General features: G+C 40.8%; 1 protein-coding gene and 1 long non-coding RNA gene across 4 annotated transcripts in view; one reads left to right on the forward strand and one right to left on the reverse strand.

Annotated features, from left to right (window-relative positions):
• Positions 1–23,164, reverse strand: part of Hs3st5 (heparan sulfate-glucosamine 3-sulfotransferase 5) — a 281,180-nt gene that overhangs the window by 112,084 nt on the left and 145,932 nt on the right. Inside the window, exon 3 of one of the 2 annotated variants that reach the window (XM_006984313.2) lies at positions 248–358. The gene's annotated coding sequence lies outside the window, so the exon portion shown is untranslated. The remainder of the gene's footprint in view (positions 1–247; positions 359–23,164) is intronic. The other variant, XM_016002798.3, reaches the window with a different exon arrangement.
• LOC143268951 (uncharacterized) lies at positions 10,079–16,473 on the forward strand. 2 transcript variants are annotated; one of them, XR_013045200.1, is made up of 3 exons: positions 10,079–10,832; positions 12,347–12,449; positions 16,179–16,473. It is a non-coding gene; the product is annotated as an uncharacterized LOC143268951 (long non-coding RNA). The 2 variants fall into 2 exon arrangements; XR_013045201.1 differs by lacking the exon at positions 16,179–16,473 and adding an exon at positions 13,659–14,147.

Genomic DNA, 23,164 nt, shown 5'->3' on the forward strand with positions numbered 1-23,164 from the left:
CTTCAGTAAGAAGGTAATGAGAATATTAAAACTAGAGAGTGGGGGGAGATTAACAACCATGTTGTAGAATGTTTTAAACACTCAAAAGACCAGGAAGACATCATGCTGGAGGCCCATCAGGAGTTTCTGCATGGACACTTCTGTGTCCATGCAAGCCTGCCTTCAGAGTGCTGGTGAGGTAACCAGTGTGACTGACCATACATGGTTGAAGTTAAGAAGGTTAGAGAGAGGGCCTCTACATACATACCTACATTCAGACACTTCTCAGTTACTCCAGTGAAGATTATCTGGCTAGTGGGTGTCCCATGGCCTCACCTCACCTCCTGGTTGTCTTGTGAGTTTTTCTCTTTTTGAACACCTGGAAAGTAATTATTACAATCAATTTTTGAAAAAAAATTGTTTTTCTTAGTAGCTGTGGTTAAACATTTGTTATGGAAAGAGACATAACCTTAATGTTAGAAAACATTTTCCCTTACAGTTATTCTAGTCCTTTTGTTAAACTTTTTTTTTTGATAAGAGCCATAAATCACAATGTGGACCTTGACCCCAGAATACAATACACAATTATTCATTCTACTTGATTGGGAGGGTTTTAAAAATGGGGACTCTCACACACACACTTTCAAATAATGTTCTCAAACAGAACTTTGTTTCTTATCTGTACTCTGAGAACTTGATGTGAACATGGCTAAATGTATTCTCTTTAAACATGCCACATTTTGTGCATCTCTGTGCTGACCTTTTTTTAATAGATATGATGATTCTCCATATCAATCATTCTTACCTTTGGCTACAGGCTGCCAGGAGACAAAAGAATTCTCTAGCTTCAGAGTACATGTTTGAATCAAAACTAAAGTGTTACATGAGAGAGAATAAGAACAAGACAATACGGGGCAGGTGACATAGACTAGACTGGAAAACCCTTTGAAGGTGACAATTACTATATCAGGTTACTACTTAGAGCATGTGTGATTTGTACATAGATTGTAGGAAATTAACACATCATTATCACTAGCATGGATCAATAAGAGTAGACACAAATCTGAAGTGGCCCAGAAATCCATCTTTATTTGAGTACAGGGGATTCTAATATAATTGAAACACAAAGCAAACACATACACATGAACACACATAGACAGACAGACAGACAGACAGACAGACACATGCGCGCGTGTGCACGCACAGACACAGACACACACACACACACACACACACACACACACACACGAAATACATTCACAGGTTCCTTTTATGATTGTTTTATTTTATTTCATTGATTACTTGAGAGCTTAGTATAACATGTTTTGAATATATTCACTTCCCCTTCCCACTACTCTTCTAAGATCCATGCCCCTTCCCTACCCACCCAACTTTGTGTCCTATTTTTTAAAAAAAAATCTTTCAAGACTACTTTAGGCTGCCCAAATTCTTGGATGTGTAATCTTCCACTGGGGAGTGGACAGCTTGCTGTGGGTACACACTTAGTAAAAACTGTCTCTCCTTCTCCCAGCAGCTAACAATTGCCAACAGGAACCTATGGCTAAACGCAGAAGTTCTTTTTCTTTTTTTTTAAAGACAGGGTTTCTCTGTGTAGCTTTGTGCCTTTCCTGGAACTCGCTTTGTAGACCAGGCTGGCCTCGAACTCACAGAGATCCGCCTGCCTCTGCCTCCCGAGTGCTGGGATTAAAGGCATGTGCCACCACCACCCAGCAAAATGCAGAAGTTCTTTAAGAAAATCCACGGGTCTACGGGTCTAAAAAAAAATTCCTGTACAGTCGGCTAATATCAGCAATTGACCTTATTGAATTCCTTCATTTATTAACATATTGCCATAAATTATGTACAGTTCTTCACTTGAGATCTTGTCAATCCTCGGCCTCACATTCCCAGGGGAGGCCAGAATTCTAAAGCAATCAGGGAGGAACAGGTGTACTCTGTTACTCCAGGGCTGGTCATATGTCCACTATGACTACAATAGCTAGGAAACAGGTCAGTGCTTGTGAGAAGCTGGCATATGCCTAGGCCCGCTGACCTCAGTGAGAAACAAAGCAAAGCCCCATCATCCAGCTTCTCACTTTGTTTAATAAGCTAGAATTATTTTTCAAAGATCTCAGATAAACAGAAATAATTATAATTATGAATAATTAAAACACTAAACTGAAGAGGGCTCTCCACATTCATTGCACGGTGCGCTGGGCCCCTGAGGGCAGCATCTTCAATTAGCTTAGTTTTACAACAAAAGATAAATGTGACAATCAGTGATTGCAGGTATTCAGTTCAAGTAAGAAAACAAGTTAATTCACTGTAAAATCACCTCTCTCAAATCGTGGGGGCCCTACGCTCTTTGGCGTTCAGCATCTGTTCTAATTCTAGGGTAGAGAAAAACAACAGATGATGGAGGGAAGAAGAGAGTCTGCCTTAGAAGCTGTGAGTAGAAGCATGCGGTCTTCATCAGTTATTCCTATTGGGCAGCAAAGCAAGTAACCGATAACAAAAAAATGGTTGTGGACAGCCAGCCGTGGGCCAGGGAAATGGCTTGGTGATGAAAACACCTGCTGTGTAGATGTGAGGACCTGGGTTGGGTCCTTGGAATGCACATACCCTGGACACAGTAGCCTGGGAGACAGAGACAAGAGAATCTCCAGGAGCTCACAGGTCGGTCATCCCTGAGTACACAGCAGGGCAGCACAAAGTGATCCTGTCTCAAACAAGGTGAAGGGTGAGGACAAACACTCCAGGCTGTCTGTCCTCTCACTTCCACAGGCATACCACAGCACATATGTTCCTCCACCTCAAGTTCCGGGATTCCAGTCACCATGTTCTTCCCTACAAGCACTTATTGTTAGTTTATGCTAGATGATCGTTACATTGCATTGTAAGAACTAGCAGATTCAAAAATAAAAACTACACACAAATGTATTTCTGTAGTCTCTTAGATATAATCTTTAGACTATGGATGCCTACATTTTATGAAGTGAAATTTTGTGTGTGTGCTATTTCTCACTATTCCTCAATTGTAATGGAACTTTCTTAAAAAAATTGAAGCACAAATTTAGATATCTTTCTGTTCAGACCTCTTTCTGTAAATGTATATATACTACATACATAATTTTAGTAAAATGTATCCGTTTTCTTTTTGCAGTATTAAATTGTATTTATTACTGATTTTTTTCTTAGATATTTACAGGACTAGAATAAATTGCAAGTTGTAAGAGCATTAGCAAAGCAGAAAACAAAGCTTTGCATCCAAGTTTCTAGTAAACAGATGTCTTCACTCAGATTCAACACATCTGGCCACCATGACCCCACAAGGGCCATCACTTACTGTATGTCACACTGAGGAGGGACCTTCAGCCTTTCATTCAGCAGAGGAAAAACTCATTAGACACTCAGTACCAGTGGCTTCCGAACAACAAACCTGGAAGGTTTTTTTTTTTTATTCTGATTTTAATGATTAGTTGTCCGTGCCTTGTATTTAACTGAAATGGTTATTTAGATATTATATTTAACTTACACACAATTAGCTGAAGTTTGGTGCTACTGTGTCATCCGTTTGGAAACTAATGAATGATAAGGCCACTCAAGCAGGGCAGTGAAGGGTGGTGGTAGTAACTGTATCAGAATCCGTCTGCATCCATTGTTGATTTCAGCTGGGCACTCACAGTTTGCACTGAATGCTGACGCGCCCTTGACACTTCAGTTTCATTCAGGAGATATACAATAATACTGCAGGCAGTCTATGGCTAAGATGAAAACTATGTCAATTATAAAGACTATAAGCTTTAGATATTAATTTGGTCTTAATACATTGAGGAGGACCTGCTGGCCATAGCAAATGATTCATAACAACAGCATAAACAGAAAATATTTTCAAGGACATTATTTTTTTTTATGGGACTTTCCTTGGAGTGTGGTCAATATACCCAATGTCACTCCACTGAAGAAAGCTGATTCAACATCTCCTAGCATTTATCAGTTGCAATAGCTTCTTGGCCAGGAGTGGGACTTTGTTCCCATTTCCCCTTCTCCATGCTTGGATTTTGTCTAGCTTGAGCTTGGACCAATTTTGAATTTAAGTTATGTAAACAAATACAATGGTCTACACATATGGGAACTTGGAGATCATGGGTCATGAAGCAGAACAAGTTTCCCAGTCTATAAACTCTGAGGATCATCTAAGCCACTCCAGTAGCCAGCTGGAAGGGGTTTCTTGCTGTATTGAAAACTACAGTTCTGACTGTGTTGGGAATAAAAATCTGTGAAGCTGAGTGTGCACCTGACCATTTATAGCTCTTGGTACTGTTTATTAGGTTCTGAATATGAATAGGGCACTGAGTTCAATAAATACTTAATGAGGTCATTTTAGGCTCATTTTCCAGATGGATGGGTCAAAGCCTGGAGGAGGTAAGGCATTCCTCTGGGATCTTGAAATCAGTAAGGTGTAGAGGTGGGTGTGGTGATATTTTATTTGTGCACCCCAATAAAGCTTATCTGAGGATCAGAGGAAAAAGCCAGCCACTATATTAAACATAGAGGTCAGGCACTGGTAGCACACGCCTTTAATCCTAGCTTTCAGGAAGCAGAGATTTATCTGGATCTCTGTGAGTTCAAGGCCACACTGGGAACAGAGCCAGGTGTGGTGGCACACACCTTTAATTCCTAGCACTAGTTAACCATAGAGGTCTGGAGGTCTATAGAGACAGACAGGAAGTGATAGAGCTGGGCAGAAAGAGGAAGTGATATAGCTGGGCGGAGAGAGGAAGTGAGATGGCAAGGCAGGGAAAGGATATAGGCATGAGTATACAGGAAGTAGGTCTCTGGAGGCCAAGGAGTTGGTAAGGTGAGGTTGGCTGTGGCTTGTCCTATTCCAATGATCTCTCAGTTTTCATCCCAATATCTGACTCTGGGTATTTTTATTAATGAGACCTTTTAAGATTAATGTTACCGGTGGGAGTCAAAGTCTCATTCCAGAGCTCACTGGCCCCAGGTTCTACTTCACAGGGCTGAGAAAGCACTCTCAATGGGAGGAATTCCAAAGGCTAATATCACCACCTCCTCAGCTTCTGTCACCTCTTCCACAGCAAAATGCATCTCCCTGGCTGTAATAGTGCAAGTTAACGAAGACTAAAGTTAATGAAGACTAAAGTTAATGAAGACTAAAGGTATCTTTTTTTTTGAGCATTCACAACTAAGATTTGTTACTACAATAATTTTAGTACAATAGCTGTTACTGATAGAAAATACTGACCAAAACCAAGTTGTTGAGGAAAGGGTTTATTTCAGCTTAAAGTTACAGTCCATCATTGACTGAAGCCAGGATAGGAACTCAGCTGGAACCTGGTCACAAGGCCTGAAGCAGAAACTGTTTGCTGCTTACTGGCTTCTTGCTTCCAGGTGTACATTTAGCTACTTTTCTTATAACTTCCAAGACCACCTGCCCAGGGAGGGGTGGCACCACTCGCCCTTGGCTGGCCGTTTCCACATCAGTCAGTAATCAATAAAACGCCCCACAGTCCTGTCCATAGGGCAATCTCAGCTGAGTTTCCTTCTACTAGGGATTTCAAGTTGGCTGCCATCACAAGTTTACTCCTTGTCAAACTCCACACAAACACATCCTTCATTAAAGCCATAACCTTTCCTTGTTCTCAAGATCTCTTGTTAATATCATAATATAAAACACAGTATCACTTTTAAAAGTCCCACAGTCTTCCAAGAATTTTAGTAGTGTAAACATTCGATGGCCTTTAACAAATTCTGATAACAGGAATCGGAATGTGGTAGTTTGAATGAGAAATGTCCCCCATAGGCTCACAGATCCGAACACTTGATTCCCAGTTGGTGGCGCTGTTTTTGGGGGTGTGGTGGAACCTTGGTGAGGTGTAATCTTGCGGCATGAAGTGCATCACTGGCAGCAGGCTTTGAGATGTTATTTATAGCCACATCTGGCTTCCAGTTTGCTCTCTCTGCTTTGTGTTTTTAACTGAAGATGTGATCTCTGAGCTTCCCGCTCCTGCATCCATGCCTGGGGCTTGCTGCCAGGCTTCCCCTGCTGTGACGGACTCTTATCCCTCTGGAACAGGAAGCCCAAATAAATTCTTTCTTCTCTGAGTTGCTTTCCGTTACTGCATTTTATCTCAGCCACAAAAAAGGGACACACATGCCTTCCATGCCCATATCTGCAGAATTTTCTAACGTTTTACTAAAACCTGTGTTCTCTATTTTTTAAATGAATCTTTATTGATGGGGGCGGGGCCTTTGTTCTCACCATTCCCTGGCAGTCGTTCAAGCCTTTGCACAATCCTTACCTCCCCCAATAACCCTGTGGGTATGGTAATTGAGAGCAGGCAGCAGTCAAGTGCATCCCTTCCTTTTCCACTGGTACCATTGTGTGGCATCCCAGGGTATCTTTGAACTCTACTGCACCGCCATGACCTCAGCTACCATCTGTTTCCGTTGCCTCCCTTTGTTCCCTCGGTTTCCTACCTGGGCCCATTCTCTGCACAGAACGTGGGTGGCAGGTAGAAATTCCCCTCCTAGGTAGAGGATTCCGTTGAGATCAAAGACAGTAAGCTATTGATTTTCAGCTTAACATTTCAAATATCAACCATTATCTTAACTCGGACATCCTTAAAAGGCCTGGAGAACTGGAACCACCACAGAGAGCACCTGCAACAGGGGCCCCACTGAGGACAAGAAGAGACTGGCATGCAGGCACATCTGTCTTACTGATCTTGTTCTTCTCATCCTTTCCTGGCTACCATCTTACCAGAGGCAAAAAGGTTTTTAAATGACTGGGGGAGGACACTTCCTGAGAAAGCAGTGTGAGATTTTCAGTTCTGTGTTTCATCTATGGACAGTGCTGTGAGCTGCAGCAGATGCTCCTCACCGATAGGGGAGCGGGTGCTACCCGGACCATCACACTGAGCCCAATGGTAGACACAGCCAACTGCATCATCGCTGTCATATTAGAAGTGTTAGCAAGCCCGAAGAGAGTCCATCTGGAGGAGAGTCGGGGCTACTTCTATTTTGCATCAGATTAGGATTATCGTGCAATAAAACTGATCATTCTTTGAGGAAACAGTTTTACGGAGTCCAAGAAACAACAGAGTAAAGGATAGATGAAGTTGACTGCGGTATCCCACAGTAAACTCAAGCATTTTGTGTCCTTTTGTGTTTGCTTTGGAATGTTAAGCAGGTTGGATTCTTTTTAAAAGAAAACATTTTATTCAGAACATTCTCCCATGAAAGCTCTCTTTGACAAAGTGTCATTTTTTGATGTATTAGTACATGTCTGCCTACATTTTATATTCAAAAACGGCAAGCAATGTTTTAACAACTTTTGACAAGCCCGGGGAATTAAAGCTCCATAGAGGCGACTCTTTTAATGTAATGCTATAGCCTATTTTGTACTTTCTATGTTGTACGTTAAGTCAAGCTCTGGCATTTTCAATTACGTCAACTTACACTTGAAAAAATACAGAGCAATTAGAGATGAATAATGAGAAGGGCAAAGTCACCTCACCTGCAAAATAGTTTTAAGCACATAATTCTGAAATTTGTTGAGAAGGAGAGCCATGGATATAATATGAATGAGTGAATTGTAAATGAGTAGAAAGAAAGAATTCAAAGATGTTTGAAATAAAGCACTCAGGGAACCAGGGATTTCAGCTACCTCTTAAATGCATCTATCTACTAAACTATAACATTTCCAAACAAGATCCTCTATTGTTGACACAATTCATTCCTACCAGAAACCCGAGAGGGAAGCTCACAGGTATCCCAAACCAGCACGTACAGGATCTGTTGCTCCAATGGTCCCTCCTGTGTCCTCCTTTGGTGAACCTATAGAATGGAATTCCTCCCCTGTCTCCTCTGTCCTCATGTCACCTGACCTTGCTCACTCTTCTACCTGGCTTCCTCTCACTTCTTGACTTCTTTCTCCACCCAGAGAAGTCAGCTGATCCGCAGGTTTGTCACTTGTTTGGTGATAGCTGGATGCCCCTTGTTCTTAGATCTCTGTCAATTCTTTCACTTCATGCCCCTCCTCTAGATCTTCACTGTTTTGCACCTGCCCATTAAAGTCCCTATAATACCATGATGTGACTGCCTCTTTTCTAGGGTGTATCCTCCACAGACCCTGTGCTCCATGATGGCTGACCATGTTGATCTTTACTGCACTGTTTGGAACAGTTCTTGGATTATTTGAGAGACCGTTGAACACTTTTTAAGAGAATGAACCATGGGAAGGAGAAGTTTATGTGTGACATATATTTTTATATTTTTCCCTTTTTGGTGATAGTACAGATTACTAAATATAACCACATTAAAAAGTGGTTATACTTGGGTTTTCACCTGTTAACATTCCCAATTGTCTATTTCATTTAGTTAGAAAAAGTTCCACATTTTAGTGCATGAGCATTCTTATAGCCCCCTTCTACAAAGAAAAGCACAAGCAGGATGATCTAAGCACAAAGGGTGGAGATAACAGGATGGATTGAAAACACCAGAAAAAATTGATGGAAGCCAAAGGCTAACACCTCGAGTTACTAAAAGTCCTGCTTTAAATGATCAAGTCATTATAATCTGAGAACTTTCCCATGAATCTTGTGACAAGAAAAGGAGAAAATGAAACACGCACCCATTAGTAGGTCAAGGAAATGGAGCCGGAGAATAGACAGTTGTGCACACTGTTACCAGATGATGAGGAGTTGCAGTAATCAATATTCTCTTGAAAGGGCCTCAAATCTAATGAGGCAGCTGTGGATAACTAAATTAGGAGCATGACAAATTCAGAGAATCAGTTCAGGGCCCTTAGCATCCAAAATTCAAATAAGCAGTCAAAGTGGGATTGCATTAGCTGACCTCTGTAGACTGCCTCTGAAATACAGAAGGCATTAGGAAGAATACCTAAAGTAATGCCCACCACAGCCTAACAGCTTCTAGGTTTCACCGATGCCTTTGATGAGGGGGAGTATAGACCCAGGCCCATGGGGAATCTGGCTGTGTGAGGCATGGGGTGGGGATTGGTGGACAATCCTTGGAGGAGGTTAGCACAGCACTTAACTTTTAAATTCAGCTCAAACGTGCTTTTCTTAAGCTGCAACATACAATGGGTTTACAGAATGCTACCCTCTGCAGCAAACATATTCTAAAAACAACTTTTATCCCCACATAAATCACTTACCACAGCTGCTCTTAGCTTTGTAGGTTTGTGTTGCATGGATGGTCTGCCTCTACATAGAGGAGATTCATTTTCTGCGCTTTTAGTCTTCCATGTTTGTCTCTCAAGCAAACCTTCTGTTTTGAAACACATTCGAATATTTTACTGGGAGCACATGGGAATCGGATTTCCTTTGCTCTTTTCTGGGCTTCCAGGGGCCAGCATGTGGTGCACAGTGTGTGCTTCTAGGAGCACAAGGTTGGGAGTCATGGCTAGTGAACTAAACACACTGTATCCATTCCCTACTGAGGAGGACATTTCTGTCATTAGACTACACTTTCATCACAAGGACTGTCCTTCCCACCTCCACCCCTTTCTAATTGGTTGAGAGCAATTCTCATTTCAAATGGGTTTGGTGGAATCCAAGGTCTCCATACTTTTTCTGACAATATGTCTTTTTATCGGATAAGCAGAAACAATGTGAAAATACCTGTCACAGTAATTTCAAACCTCTGTCAATGCCAAATTATACACAAATGATCCATAGTTGCAAAATGCCCTTGATCAAAGATCTTTTTTATTTTCTTTCTTTCTTTTTAAAATCATGACTGATATTTAATTTGGAAGTTTATGGCTCAAGCGTTTGATCCCAGCACTTGGGAGGCAGAGGCAGGAGAATCTCTGTGAGTTTGAGGCCAAAGCATAGTGAGACCTTGTTTCAATAAATAAAGATATAAACTTGAAGGTTTATTTGACACACAAAAGCAAAGAGGAAGTTTTAAGTGAGTGTGACTGGACACAGGACACACACCCAAGGCTGGTGACAGTGTGTGTGTGTGTGTGTGTGTGTGTGTGTGTGTGACCTTCCCTGCCTAGGTGAAAACTATAGGGAAAGGCCAGAGTAGGAAAAGCCAGGTTTCAGGAAGGACTTTTTCAAGAAAGACAGCAAACGCTGTTGAGAATGTGAATTAGAGATTTTGTGAGAAAAAGCCTCTGGTGTCTTGTGCGGAAACTTAGTTTTTATTTTTATCTTTAATCGGAACCAAGAGAACAGTTTTGAAAGAGCTAATACTGCTTTCAATTCACGTGGAGCATTCAGTATAGAAGGACGCCTACTCACAGGTATAGACAACATTTCATCTAACTCCACAGGGATTGAGGATGGAAATGAGTCAGGCTGGCACCAAAGCAGTCACCGAATGCCTACTTAAGGCAAAGGATGAAACACATCCCCTCATTCCATACCATCCCCCAAAGCAAAAAAAGATAGACTTTTTGAACATATATGGGTTTTTCAAAAGGCATTGAAAAACCTATTTATAACCTGCATTATGAACTCATTTTTTGTACCTATGTACCAATTCTTTTCTGTGCTCTTCAATTATATGCTAGTCACATTCAAGAAGCTGTGGTTCCCTGGGTGAGTGAATTTAAAAGTTAAGTGCTTCCGTACCTCCAGAATTGAGGATTCTATTCCCAAACCTTCCTCTGTTCCTTAGCCTCTCATTTGTAGCCATTCCGGCCACCCCTCAGAACCCAAGTTCTTTCCTGAGAGCTTAAACCTTCTCCTGCGTTTTCCTACCAGATGCTGGCTCCTGACCCCACACCTACAATCCTCTCTTAGCCTTACTGTGGATTACCGCACACATAACACCCATATTCAAGGAAACAAGTGTGTATCATAATAGTGTTTACATTTTTATGTGAAAGAAGAACGCTTGAAATAACTAGTGATAGGAATGCATGTTCTGATATCTAGATACTTTCCTTTTGAATTCTTCATATTTCAGACTTAATCTATGATAACATAATGAGGTAGCATTGTAGTCACTCAGGAATTCCTAAAATTGGGACTTTTTTTTTTTTTTTGTTTTTGTTTTTTTTGTTTTTTGTTTTTCGAGACAGGGTTTCTCTGTGTAGCTTTGCGCCTTTTCCTGGAGCTCACTTGGTAGCCCAGGCTGGCCTCGAACTCACGGAGATCCGCCTGGCTCTGCCTCCCGAGTGCTGGGATTAAAGGCGTGCGCCACCACCGCCCGGCATGGGACATTTTAAAGTGTTTGTAATGTTCAAGTAAGTCTCCGATAGATGTGAGTACGGTGATGCCACTGATGAAGAGCCTCACGCAGTATAGCTAAGGTTAGCAGTATTCTACCTTCAAAGAAACAGGGCAGAGGTTTTTACTGGGTCCTAACTGTAGGGGCCACACGGTAGCACTCTTTGTCAGCACCTTATGGGTTTCTCAACAATCAAAACAGACATGGAGGAGGTCTCAACTCAGATCTGTTTCCGGAACTTACCTTGCCAGCAAAGGACTTAGTCCTGTGAGAGAACTCCTGTTGGCAAAGGGGTCTCTCTTCGGTAAGAGCTGCTTGACACTTGAAAGGCTGTATTTATTTGGCATTTGAAATTATAAGCACGCGCTGAAAGCAGCAAACTGTGAACTTATGCTTCTGCAATGATCCATGGGATAAACACAAAAGAAGGAAATTTCCTGAAATGATGCCTGTCTGTAGCCAGCCAAGGTCATGCATTTGTGCATTCATGTTGGAAATAAAAGGACGTACAAAACATTGTTTCAAATAAGAAGAAAAAATGGAATAAGTCCAGTTTGTCTCTAACTTCAGCATTGTCTCTAGCAGTAATTTATTTACCATAATTACTTATTTACTCAAAGTTATGCTGTGAAAAACATTTACTTTTACTTTAATTTTTTTTATTCAAGTATACAATGAATAAAAAAGGCAGCTGGTACAAGTGGCTCACATAGTTATTTTGATTTTGAATTTTATATGCAAGAACATAGGTTGCCCAAAAACAATAATGGAAAATAAGGTTTATTTGTAAACAACAAAAGACCAATTTACTTTGCTACATGGACTATAGAGACATCCATTTATGAATGGATTTTTAGATTATGAAAAATTATTTCTAAAAGTGGGACATTTTTAAACTGTGTGTATTATGCAAGTAGGTCTCCAATTTGGCATTTAGTCTGGAAGTTTATGACTCAAGCCTTTGACCCTAGCACCTGGGAGGCAGAGCCCAGCAAAATCTATTGGCCTATCAACCTTGTGTGTGGCTAATAAGAATGACAAAAATCCCCAAACAAGGAAAGCAATCATGAAAAAAAATTCTCCAATTATTTATGCAGAAGAATTTACTATTTGAACTTGCCTCCTAAATTAGGAGAGAAAATGAATGGAGACAAGAGGAGGTATAAAGTCTCCCTTCCCTGGAGGTGCAGCCGTTCCCTCAGAGATTGCAACATTCTGTCCTGCAGGGAAGTTCGGTAAGAATGAAGTAAATAACTCAAAATAGCTTTAAGAAGTCCCTGAAACTGACCAGATGTACTAGCCTCCTCCCATCCCAAGAGTATATAATCAGTAAAGACTGAAGAGTGTCATTCTCAGATAGGTGAAGCTGAGAAGACTCTCAGACAAGACAAACTGAAAAAACAAAACAACAACAACAATAACAATAACAAAAGAACTGCTTAGCAAAAGCTCCAACTGAGCCGCCTGGAAGAGGCCAAGAGATGAGCCAAACTGCCTAGAAGAAACCAAACCCTGCTAACTGTCTGGGAGAGGCTCAGACCAACTGAGCTACCTAGAAAGGACACCCTCCAAGTGGTTGAGTGGCCAGCAGGCTGTGCAGTGTGCTCCAGGTTTCCAGCTTGTGTGAGCTGTCACCCCTGGGGCTGGGCTTGGGGATGCAGCTGTCTTTGAGTCATTTCTGCTCCTGTAAGTTCCCCTCACCCACAGTCCTGGAAACCCCCCCCCCCCCCAGCTCATTGGTTCACCAAGTGGAACTTTGGTGCTATTCTGCACTTCAGTTAAGTTCTGCCCCCCCCAACCCCCCCCATCTCTCCAGGAATAGTGTCACACAACAAACACCATTAGAAGACTCTGAAACTGCCCACTGCAGGCTTCTAGGAACACCAAGAGAGTAATCATTGGATACAAATGAGTCATGGTGGATTTTCACTTTCCTTTTCTTTCTTTTCCATGCCTAATTTTTATTCTCTCTCTCTCTCTCTCTCTCTCTCTCTCTCTCTCTCTCTCTCTCTCTCTCTCCTCTTCTCTCCTTTCTCCCCCCTCTTTCTCCCCCTCTTCCTCTGTGTGTACATATATGCACACACACAAACATGCCACAGCATATGTGTGGAGATCAGAGGACAACTTGTGGGAGTCCTTTATGTCTACCAAATGGGGCCTTGGAATCAAACTTGGATTCCCAAGGCTTGGCAGCAAGTGATTCTACTTTTACCTTGCTGAGCCATCTCACCAGCCCTTCAGTGTATTCTAAGATCCTCCCTATGCCACACAGGCTGAAATCTTTGAGAGGTAAGGCTTCAGAAAGATATTGGAGAACGATATATTAAGAAAAATTTATTTTATTCTAATAGTTTTGGTTTTTACATAAGACTGTCTTTCAAAATTATTACTTATTTTATGTTGTATATGTTTTCGCTCCATGTCTTTGCATCATGCATGTGCAGTACCAGTGGAGGTCAGAAGAGGTCATCACATTCCCTGGGATTGAAGAGCACTGTGAGCCATCAAGTAGCTGCAGGGAATCAAACCCTGGTTCTCTGGAAGAGCAGCCACTGCTCTTAACAGCGGATCTATCTCTCCAGCTCCAAGGCTCTTGGTCATTTTAAAGATGATGAAAATGTCTTTTAGAGAATAAAGTTGATTGATACCTTTGTACAAAATGCTGTGACCCACAAGAATCTTTTGGCACCTTTGAAAAAGAAGTAATATTTACCAAGTATGTGACAAGCTCTTTGATAGTAGGCATTTCTCTTATTTCAAGTACTTGCCAACTACATACTAGGAGCTGTGTGAGTTACTTGGAAGATGACCTGGACATTGAGTATGGAGAATGTCTGGGAGACTGTCTTCTCTTGATTTTTCATATGTGCTTCATAACGTCCAGGATGGAAGTTCAGTGAAAGAAAGTGTTTTTTCCCCCTGATTTGCTGAAGTGTGTCACTGTATTCGGGGTGTGAATACATGAATGAGTTCAGACCCCATATCCACTAACTTCAGCATCAACTTTACTTTCACTGGTTCACTGAGATGTTGGCATGTGCCAAATAGTAACCACCGAAGACATAACCGGCTAATTCTCAAACTCTATGCAATGGAGGCATTGCCAGATTGGTAGTATTCTAGTTAGGATGAGGAATTGAGCAACATATCTTATTGCCTGAGTGACTACTCCTATTATATTAAATACTGGCTTGACCATGCTTAGGAGTCCTGCTCCATCACAGTCAAATAATTTCCCTGGCGTCTGACCCAGATCTCATCTACACCCTGCTCTCACCCCAAGTTTAGAGGTCCTGTTTGCAAGCCTTGCTTCCGTACTAAAGCACATCTTTCTTTTGATTTCTCGGTGTGAGCTGCCATCATGAATTGCCATGGATTTGGTAGCTCTTTTTTTCTCATGTTCTTGGAGGGTAGAAAGTTCCAAACCGGGGTGCCAGGATGGTCAGATTCTAGGGACCGTTCTCTTCTTGGCTTGAAGACCACCACGTATTTTTAGTGTACTCATATAGCCTTACCTTGGTGTAGGTTCATAGGCAGATCTCTCTCCCCCCTCTTCATGCCCCTTCTCTCCTTTTCTCCCCCCACTCTTCCCCTCCCTCCTCCTTCTACTCCTGCCTTCCTTCTTTTCCTCCTCCTTCCTCCTTCTCTATCTTAATTATCTCCTAAAAAGTTCAGTCTCTTACACTGAGAGATATAGCATTTTGACATATGATTTCACATTTTAGTGTGTAACTGATGTAAGGACACAATACATCACACTTTTCCGATCACGTGATTCACTGACACACTTGCAGGAACACTTCTTTGCTATCCTGTTTCCTGCAGTGTTTTGACTTCAGTCATTTAGGGGTTAAATATGCACATCTAGGTCCAATGTGTATTGGACTGGAAGTACTGTTAGAATCTTTGTAGACAAGCCATTCTGCTGATGGGTTTTCCCATGAAAATCTTTTCCGCATCGCTAGGTTTCTCAGAACATTCATCCTTGCCAGCCATGATTGATCAGAGTTAACACTGCATAGCAGAATACAAACTTAGAATCATATACACAAACCTTTCTACCTGTGTGACTTGGAGAACTTTTGAAATTCATACAGTAGATGCATACAATTATTGTTTTCCTCTGTTCACTGAATCTTTGATATACAACATTTCCTGAGGAGAAATTTTATAGATACTATGTGACCTTGCAGAGTGTCCAGTAACCATTACATTTGTATGGTGGTTCCTTACAGGTAACTCTGGGAGTCATTATTTTGATTAAGCAATGAGCTGTAGTTAGTAACATTCTGAATTATTCCTTGGGTTATCACAAGTATTCCTTAAAAATTTCCAGTTGAACCTTAGAATAAAAAAATATATTTTCTAACTTGTTTACTACAAATCCCACAACAACATCCCTTCACTAGCAGTGGCCCTTGTGTTACAAACAAGTTGCTAGGAGTGTGATAGTGAATCTTGTAGGACAAGATACCCTGATTTGTACCAACATTCCAAAAGATAGACTTGTCTACCGCAGACTTGATTAAAATAAATCCCAGGATAACAACAATGTGAACATTTTAAGAGAGCTTCCTTCTTAATGAAAATATAGACTTCCTGACTCAAGAACATCTTTCCTCTGGAAACTTAAGAAATTCTGATTGTGTACACACTCGTGTGTGTACATGGTGTGTGAGTGCATGTCTGTATGTGCATGTATATGTGTGTGTATGTATGTATGTGTGTGTGCATATGTATATGTTACTTTTTTCTTCAGTCCACTGAAACTTTGATATCCAACATTTCCCAAGGAAAAATTTTATTTATACTCTGTAACTTTGCAGAATTTCTAATGCATAGTTATATGTATATATGCTTATACATATATCTAGTTATATTCTTGGGTATATACATAAAGGATGCTTCTTCTTACCACAGAGACACTTACTCAACTACATTTATTGCTGTTCTATTCATAATAGTCAGAAATTGTAAACAACCTAGACGTCCCTCAACAGAAGAATGGATACAGAGAATTTGGGACATTTACATAATAGAGTTTTACTCTGCTGTTAAAAAATTACATCATGACACTCACAGGTAAATGGATGGAACTAGAAAAAGTTATCCTGAGTGATGTAACGAAGACTCAGTAAGACAAATATGGTATGTATTTGCTTCTATGTGGATATCAGCTGTTAAGTCACTGATAGCCAAGGTACAACCCACAGAACTACAGTGGTTAGGTATAGACTAAAAGACTGGGCAGATAGAACTTATTAGGAAAGGGAAATAGAGCAGATAGCTTTGGGTGGGTGGGGGGCACTAGAACAGGGGGATTAAGTGGGAGGGAGAGTGAAGAGGGGACAAGGAAGGGAACACAGGGAGAGATAGCCAAATTTAAGTAGCATTTGAGGGGTAGTAAGGAAATCTAATACAGTAGAAACTTCTCAAGATGTATACATAAATGAAGGCAAACTAAATGAAACCACCAAAGAATGGAGGAGACAGAACCTCAACTGGCCATCTCTTGTCACCAAATGAAGCTTCCAGTACCAGGATTGTGTTACATCTAATTGCAGTTTTGGCCAAAGGGGTCCTGTGGGAACCCCCAAACGACCCAGGTTGTTGCCAAGACTATACATTGCTCTCCATAAACAGGGGAGCTTTCTAAACAAAGTATATAAGTAATAGCTTGGATCATCCTACCTGCTCATATAGTAAGACACAAGATAAGAGAAATGACTTGAAGATATAATTATTAACCAAAAGGAAATCAAATCTAAACATTTGCTAAATCCTCTATCTCTGTATATTGCAGGCGGGAAAGAGAGAGAGAGAGAGAGAGAGAGAGAGAGAGAGAGAGAGAGAGAGAGAGAGAGAGAGAGAGAGAAGAGAGCACCATAGTATGGCCAAGCGTCTGTTTCAGAATAGGATAATGAAGGGGGTCTGGTTTATAGCACCCAAGAGGCTGAGGTGGAGAATATAGGTTTAATGACAGCTCAGTGCACACAGCATTATCTTATATTAGAAAAAAGGTGTGTGTGGTTTCTGTGGCCGAGTTCAATTGTAAAGAGGTTGCCTCATAGGCACAAAGCCCTGGAGGGGTTCAGTTCCTAGCATAGACTGAAGTGGGTGTTTTGGCCTATGCACATAACCTCCAGCACTGGGGAGGTGGAAGCTGGGATTGAGAAGTTCCAAGTTCAATTCAAGGCCAGCCTAGGCTACATGAAACCATATAGCCTAGACTGTGGACTTAAATCAGTATCTATCTAAGTGGGAGAGCTGCCAGCTGCACTGGAGGATAAGAAGACAGAAGGAGGGTGCTTAGACATCTTCAATTTTAGAGGCAGTGGCTAAAGATTACATTGAACTATGAGTCTATGAGCACAGCCTGTTCGTTAGTGGGTGAAGGTAACCCCAAAGGTAACAAAGAGATGCTCAAGATTCCCCTTTCATTAAAATAGTTTACTCGTACTGACACATTCTTACTATTCAGATGTGGGGTACATAAGCAATTTTTAAAATGCTCCTATTTCATTTCCCACCTTTCTATCATTTCACTATATTTGCCTTTCATTTCATTTTAACTCATTGTATTATAATTTTAGTTTACAGACATAGTTCCTGCTCTCTAAATGTGCATCTGTTATTTATTTTTTCCTTCTCATTGACACAATGTTTTATTTTTCAACTCATCTCTATTATCTAGAACATGTTACTCTTTGTTTTTGTGTCTCTTCAGTTAGATTCCTTCTTAAAACATGTGTGATCTGTTGTCTTCTGAGTAGTCAGTTTACAACTATGTAAGAAAAGACTCAATTAGCCTTTCCTTCTAGTGTGATCTGGCTGGGTTGTTACTTTAGGAAACCCTGGTATTAGTGCCCTTAGGTTCTTCTTTGAGGGTGATTAAATTTCCAAAAGAAGATTCTTTGAATATATTTACCAGAAAAGCTAATTATGGATTTTTTCAACCTATTGGGGAGTCTGAACATTTTGTAGAGAAACTTCCCAATTAATTCTTTGCAATTGGGCTCCTCTATTCTACCCTCTGCTGTATGGTCCCAAGTCCCCTGGCTTTGCTCTTCATGGCCTTTGAACAGAACTTCATTTTGCTGGTTGCAGGAAGGACAGGCATGTCATGGCTCTTGGTCAGTCTTCTTACCATCACGGGAGCATTTACCTCTCAATTCTAGAGACATATAACCATTTCCAGAGGCTTTGATGAGTCGTTGGTGGAAAGCGGCTTGCTTCTGGAATTTTTCTGGATTCACATTCTCACAAATCAGCATTCCTGAGCTTGCTATATTTTCTTCCACAATTGCACCGTTTCCAGATTGAATGATGTGCTGAAGTTGTTTGCAGTCCCATGCTCTTTGGTCTTTGATTTTTTTTACTAAGCTTTGCAAAAATAGTGATTATAGCACAACCACCTTGTTCCCAATGAAATCTTCAGCAGGCAGAGCTGTGTCAGGCATTTTAGAGGGTACGAGCAATTAGGAGGGAAGGAATCATTACTATGTGAACAAGGCTCCACCAACTAAGCAAAGTCACTGTTGATTCTATTCAATGACTCAACAAAATTCTTAAGTATTGTTTTCTATCTTAGTGCAAAGTTATCTGTGGAACTCTGTGGTGTCCTAGAACTTTTGAGGATATCTTATTGATATAAATACACCATCTAGGCTAGAACAGAGTGCCAGCCTCTACAAATGACAAAAAGCTCATCTGCGGCCGATATTGCCATCTGCCCGTTTCCACTTAACATGTATATTAGTCCTTTGAATAGATTATTAGATGTTGAAGGTCACTTTATGGTGACCCTTTGAGTATGGGGTCATCACAAATAACCCCAGTCTGCAGCTGTGACCAAAAGGGAAAATGACTTCAACTGCTGACACATGCCCTTGGTCCAGATACAATAGGGACTAATAATATTAAATATAGAAAACAGGGACAAAAGAAAACACGGACTCACAAAATGATCCATTGCATAGATCCTAATATGTTTCCTGTGATGGGGAGGCCTTCAAAATGTTCATGCCAGAGCCTTGTACACCTCCCATTCATTTTCTCTTGATTTGTGTGGTTACCAATCACAGAGTAATAATTACTGTAAAGTAAAACTGTGGTTAAAATTGGTAATGTTTTTACTCAACTCTGCTTTAATGGTTACTTGCACATAGTACTGTATAATTAGACTTTTTACTCTGCTTGAAGGGAAGATACACAAAATCAGGACCCTTGCTTTATTAGCGAAATGCTTGAAAAGGTAACTACAAACTACAATTACATGTCTTGAAATGAAAGTTTAAAATAATACTCATGATCCAGGGGGCGGTGATACATGCGTTTAATGCCAGCACTCAGGAGGCAGAGGCTGGCAGGTCTCTGAGAGTTCAAGGCCAGCTTAGTCTACAGAGGGAGTCCCAGGACAGTCAGGGCTACACAGAACCCTGTCTTGAAAAACAACAACAACAACAACAACAATAATAATAATAATAATAATAATAATTAGGTTACATGATTGTCACTGTGTTGTCTCTTAGGTAATCATTACATGACAAATCAGTTTTAAAGTTAACTCCAAAAAGAAATCTCTCTTGATGAAGAGCAAACATTTATTTCTGTAAAACACTGAAGGACAGCATGAGAGTAAAATTCTATAGAATCAGTGGTGCAGAGGTAGGTGATGCCTAGTTTTTGAAAATAAAATAGTGGCTGCTGGCTAAAGGGTTGAGATTCTGTGCTTCCTTTTATATTAGCTCCATGAATGATGGCATCATAGCTTGCACTCTCTCAGTGGTTTCTTTTCAATTTATTTAACTGAAAAAAAAATTGAGTCTCATGTAGTTGAGGCTGCTCTCCAGTTTACTACATAGTCAAGGATGACCACAGACTTCGGATCCTCCTGAACCCATCTCCTTAGTGTTGGGATTCCAGGCATATGCCACCAGGTCTAGTTTTATCACTGCTTGCATTGACAATCTATCTACCTAGGGCTTCATGCATGTCAGACAAGCAAGCTCTATTCACTGAGCTCACCCTCAATCCTCCATCTTCATTTCAATGGCTGCACTAAGACAAACGGGAGACTGCTCAAACACCTCCAGACATGCCACCACTCAGTGTCTTGCAGTGCCAAGAGCTGGGGCTTCTGATAGGTCTGGTCCATCGTGGTCCTCTGCTTACTTTACTGCTAGGATCCAGTGATCATCTTGAAGCATGCTTTCTAGTTAGATTCCTTAACTACTGCAGGAATAAAATTGACCATATTTTTATTTGATGGATTATGAACACATCTGAATCACAGCAGCCCAGGAGCTTAGTTTTCAGGGTCTTTCAAAGGTTTGTGTTGGCAAATTCTCCAAAGTGAACAATGCTTTTATTTTACTGTTTGGTGTCCTATAGAAACAATTGTTTTCAAAAGAAAGAGAAAAATTTTATTACCAACTTTAAAATTGATTTTTGTCATGTAATCTTTACATAATAAACAATGAATTTTTAGGAACATGATAAATGTTATTTGGAACAAGGGTTTAAAAACTTGGAGAAATTATTTTATATTATCTTCATATCATATTCAGTTAGTGGTGGACCCAGAATTATAATAGTTTTGAAAGGAACACTTTTTTTAAAGATTTATTTATACTTATTATGTATATAATGTTCTGCCTGTGGGTGTCCCTGAAAACCAGAAGAGGATACTAGCTCTTCTTATAGATGGTTGTGAGCCACCATGTGGCTGCTGGGAATTGAACTCAGGAAGAGCAGCCAGTGCTCTTAACCTCTGAGCCATCTCTTTAGCCTGAAAGGACCACTTTAAATTTAATATGTGCATATGGTTTCCTAAACAGCATGGTAGTAACTGTAATTATGCAAATTGCACTCAGGAGTCAGATGCTGTTCCAAGCATTCTGTATAAAACCTGTTTCTTCCTCTGGATCACTTGTAGAAGCATGTCTACCTCCACCATATTTTACAGATGAGAGAAGTCTATCCTGAAGAAGACAGTGTCTTTAAGTAGCAAGAAAGCAAGACTGGTCCTATTTAAGGTACTCTCTCTGGCAGCTACTTTGTTTTTAAATATAACTCCTTCCACTTAGGAATCTGAGAAATATTTAACAGTGACACACTCAAAACCACATTCCAGAACAAGGGCTCATTGTCCTAGGATTCTGAAGTGTCAATTCAAAAAACAGCACCCAAAATCAAGAGTGACATTCACTGTGAAAGTTTAAGGGATGGACTGCAGCCTCAGAGGGAGGGCCTCAGATCATCTACGTAAAGCCACAGCCCCATATACCTTGTGGAAAAGTGATCCCAGGATCCTGTCTTTTAACCTTGAGTTACAAAGTAAAGAGAAACAAGTTGTACCAGTGTTTGAGAAATAGCATGCCATGGTCTCCCCTCCAGGTATCATACCACAAGCTCCTATGCCAACTGCGGTTTCTATGAAGACATAGCACAATTGTTGCATTCTAAGTTCTTTCTTTTGTATTTCCTTAAAAAAGATTCACACACACACACACACACACACACACACACACACACACGTACATACATACACACACATGCATATATACATACATACACATACATATAAATATATAATGAATATTGCATTCATGCACTGTTCCCAGGGATGAACCCATATGGATGGGTAGGGAATGAAGAATGACAGACAGGTGGACATATGAACAGAAAGCTAGAATTGGGTGGTCTGAGACCTCTAATGGAGAAACTCCTACATCCCAGAAACTCCATGTGGTGCTACTGGCTGAACAAATAAATAGGGTTATTGCATACAGATGAACAAGGAGGCAGGGTTATTGCATGCAGAAATATTAGGTGGTGGGGTTATTATATACAGCTGGATCAAGAAGACAAGTTTAGCCAATCTTGGTTGGAGCAATTTTTGTAGGGGAACAGTCCTCAGACCATAAATATCTGGTGGGAGAAAGTGATGGTAGACATTTTCTGCACATACTATCAACATTCACACATGGACCAAAGGAAGGCTTTGCTATTTCCCTCTGATCCTCACCTCCCAGGGGTAGGCAAGACTTCGCCATTCCTCCATGGGTCTGAGGCTCTGTGGTCCTTGACATGGCCATGCTTATGTCAACAGTATATATTCATTCACACTAGGACTCCATTCATTCAGGCCTTATATTCAGAATGTACTTGGAATCATCCTGCAGTGGAGCAACAGTGCCCCTATGAGACACCACAGCCTAACAGATACAAAGCCCAGAGCTAGTAATGACGTACCTCTTTGAAAGATATCGGCTCCCACAGACCCCCAAACAATACAAGCTATTGCCATTGCTCCTGGTGACCCTCTAGAACTTGACAGTCAAACCCAATTGCTATATACATATATATTTCAGTCACAGAACATGGAGAAATCAAGTCAGTACTGCCTTGGAAGCTTCGCTACTGAATAGTATTCATGGTGCTTGAAGGTGCTTTGCAGCTTACTATGGGGGAACTATAATCATCAGGCTTACCCACCTGTAACTCTGCAGCTACAATAACAACTAACCTGGCAAGATATGTTCACGGGTGTAGTAGTGGCACAAAGACCATGGGAGTAACTAACCACCTTCTGATGAGATTTCTGATGAGAAAACCTGCTCTGTAACATGGAACACATAGCTGGTACCATTATTAGAGCCAAACAATGTTTCTAGATAGGTTATAGGTGTTAGGGAAGAACCTAGTACTATTGTTTTGCTAAATAGACACAGTATCAAACTGACTCCTTATGACTTATAGTTACAGCCATAGATTAGTGCATCTCTCAACCTTCATCAGAGAAACTTCTTTTTGTAGTAGATGACTATTACCAAAGAGGCCCACAACTGATCAAGAGGCAGAAAATAAGAGACAGGAGTGTTCAGCCTTAAATGGGACATCTATGTCACACCCCCCCTCCTCTCAAGCCTTGGGGACCATTGTGGAA

The sequence above is a fragment of the Peromyscus maniculatus genome, chromosome 16 (genome assembly GCF_049852395.1).
Source record: "Peromyscus maniculatus bairdii isolate BWxNUB_F1_BW_parent chromosome 16, HU_Pman_BW_mat_3.1, whole genome shotgun sequence".
NCBI classification, from domain to species: domain Eukaryota; kingdom Metazoa; phylum Chordata; class Mammalia; order Rodentia; family Cricetidae; genus Peromyscus; species Peromyscus maniculatus.